Genomic DNA, 3,352 nt, shown 5'->3' with positions numbered 1-3,352 from the left:
GTTAATGTGTGTATCTTTGTCATGCGATAATGTAGCTGTGGTCTGGCTGATGGTTGTAGTAGTGGCAGTTTATTTTCATGGAAAAAGTAGTGTTTCATTGCTTGTTGTTGTTGTTGCTTCATCCGCAGTATCCTGGTTGTGGGGATGGATTAGCTTGTTAAATTTTCAGAAGTTAAGCAGTTTATTGTAAATGGTATGTGTAAAATCAGTTGCACAAATTATGCCTGTTGATCGCATTTAGCATGTCTTTTGGCATGTATGGCTGTATAAAAAGCCAAATAATATTTATAGGCTGTGCTATAGTTGCTATAAAGAGCTAGGAAAGTAATGTCCCCAGCACCTGAGATGAGGCAATTTCTAAGTGTGTGTGTCACACATGAAATGCTTCAGCTTGAGATAAGAAAAGCATTTTATTTCCTCATTTGCTTTTTTACTTCTGTGTGCGTACTAAAAAGAAAAAGGTCTTGATACCTGACAGTAAACCACATAAAACACAAGGTTAAATCATTCTGGTAGTATTGTACATTATTGTATGTTTCTAAGATAACAAAAGGTAGTAGCTGGCTATCAGGCATGTTGTTCTGAGAGTTCCTTGATGCAAGTCGAGTGATTAAGTTCCATCTTACCAAGTTCAATGCAATGTTGTTAGCTGACTTCTCTCTGCTGTTTTACATAAATGTGAGATTCTTTAGCTATTCAGGATATAAGAAAATTCCACCCTAGCTTTCAAGGCCAAAGTTTTTGTTAGGTGGTGCAACAACTTGGGACCCTTTTGTTTATGAAGGTACTAATTTGTTAGGAGATGAAAAATGTGACTTTTTTCAGCAGTGTGCTTTATTCTAAAGTTTGTTAGGTGACTACAGCTGGAACTTCTTGAAGTCTTTATTGCTGAACTGTTCACTTGGAGAGTAATGTGCATTCTAGTCTGTTTCTAGTGCTTTCTCAATAATATTGTTTGTATTACAGATGGCCTGCCATCTTCATTTCTTCAGTAGTTCTGCAAGATAGGACCAAGCAAATGCCAATAGAGAGGGTGGAGGGCTGAAAAAAACCACTGAGTTTTGACAGACTAGCCAAGAGAGCTCTGAAACAGGTAGGAATGAGTGATGGCTCATGACTTCTAGGTACGTCTTAGCAAAATAGTTATTTTATAAACAAGTCAAATTGTAAAAATTTTCTAGTAAGATGGAGAGGAGCAACTTCAGCTTGTTCTCATTTTTATATCTTTCAAGCTCGTCACTTTAATTCTCAAAAGTATTTTCATAAATCTTTTTGAGGAGGATACAAACCGTTTTTCTTCTTTCCTGAGAAGGAGGGAAAGGGGAGGAAGATCTGTTTGATGAAACAGAATTGTACATAGAACTGTGATGTTCGTCTTGGGGGTTTTTTGCTATCCCGAGTATCTGGTGTGAAATCAGGCTTGAAGCAGCAATACTGAAGCGCAGTTCTTTGTGCAGTGTCATCAGTAGGCCTTTTTTTCCTTCCTGAGACTTTTGTGGATCTGTGGAACTCTTAACTAAAAAGGCTGTCTCTGGGTCGCACACTGTTTGATGTGACTTCCTAGGAGCCTACAGCAGCTCTTAAAGAATTTTGCCAATGTTGTTTAGCAACCATACCAAGTTTTATTTGGCACAGGCAGATTAAGGGGACAGTATCTAAGAATACTGACTCCCATTTTTGTTCTGCCCAAGGGCAAAACACTTTGGGGAAGGAAGTAAAGTAACTATCTAGATATACTGGTATTACATCCATCTATCTCTAGACAAACGTGTTTCTTTTCCAGTACAAATTAAAATCATTAATGAAGGGGAAAGTTTTACTTGGAGGTTGTGGCTGGTGCTCACCTGCAGATTTCTGATTCTGGACAACAAAGAGCAAAGTGTTTAAATGAATGGAAAGATTGGGTCACTGCTATCTAAATCCCATTAATGAATAATTAATTGTTCCATTAATATAGAAAAATAGACTAGGCTAAGTGAATGAAAGGTCTACTTCTGCTGTTTTGCTGCTTGTTTATAAAATGGGAGACGTGCCATGGCTTGGCAACTGAGAAGTTGACCTTGCTACAGAATTACTGTGTGGTGTTTGGTAAATACAGGTAGAAGCATAAAATCTGAATGTCCAGAGAGCCTTAACTTCCTTATTTAGGTTACTTTGTAAAGGGAAGCAAGTGCTCCTTCCCAGCATCCCCCCACCTTTGGGATTTACATACAGCTCCCAACTTTATCAGTGAATTGCATAAGAAATTCTATGGACAAAAGCCTGACTGACAGCCCCAATTCTTCTGAACAGGCTCATCCAGTATGCGGAATGAGGTGGAGGGACCTATAGGAAAAAAAAAAAAAGGTATGTGATTTATGTACATATTTTTTAAAATCAATTACAATGATGCATTTGGAAAGCAGCAGTGAATTAAGAGCGTAAGCCATGCTGCAATAAGCAATAATGCCTTGGGCTTTTCCTAGTTTAGAATATTTGATTTAACAATTTTATGTTCTTGATTGTAACTGATTTTTTAGTTTGTCGTTTTTAATGGCAAAAAGGATGTAACAGTTTTACATACCTACATTTCCTTACAGTCTAAACTTCTCCATCAAAGCATGCCCCTTTACAGCCTGAGCTAATAGGGTGAAAATTAGTTAGGCTAGCAGTTATCCTTAAGGTATGCTAATCTTAAAAGATTGGAAGAAATTTTTTTTGTGTGTTTTGTCTGAGCTACTTTCTGAGAGCAGCAAAAGATAATGACCTAGTGTTTCCTTGGTTCACTTATAGTTCACTTGTAGTTGGATTCTCTTGCCTCTATACCTCTGTCTCTTTTGGTACAATTTCACACACATATACCCCCTTCGCTCCTACTGTTCTGATTCAGTTGTACCCACTTTGCTTATACCCCATTTTTCCATGGCATCTATTTAATCTGCGTCTTTCCACTCTCCATTCTCTGCACCAAAACCTGTACACTTCCCCCTGTGTCTGTATCAGACTTATTTTCATCCCTGCATGTCTTGGCACAGTAGCTGTGGTGTCAATGAGAGTACTGGAGAGAGATTCTCCCTGCCTCTGTTTGTTGCACTTACAACTCCAGCAGTTCCTGGATGCATGAATAATCAGCCACTGCTGGAAAATTCTGACTCTGCTTCTGCTGCTCAGGCTGGAGCATGCCAGCTACAGGGGGATATTGAAGAATACTGCTGCCAAACTCTGAGTTGCTTTGGAAAATACGAGAGTAGAGTGTGCATGTCTATCTATACTGGCAAGGTTGCTACTGGTCTTCCTTGCCCAGCCTGAGCTACATGGGCTGCTCCTCTGCCAGGTAAAGTGGAGATGGAGCCTGTTCAGTGGCTTTTTACAT

Source organism: Harpia harpyja, chromosome 7 (assembly GCF_026419915.1).
Source record: "Harpia harpyja isolate bHarHar1 chromosome 7, bHarHar1 primary haplotype, whole genome shotgun sequence".
NCBI classification, from domain to species: Eukaryota; Metazoa; Chordata; class Aves; order Accipitriformes; family Accipitridae; genus Harpia; species Harpia harpyja.
The sequence above is the reverse complement of the archived record's forward strand: the minus strand, read 5'-3'. Positions refer to the sequence as shown.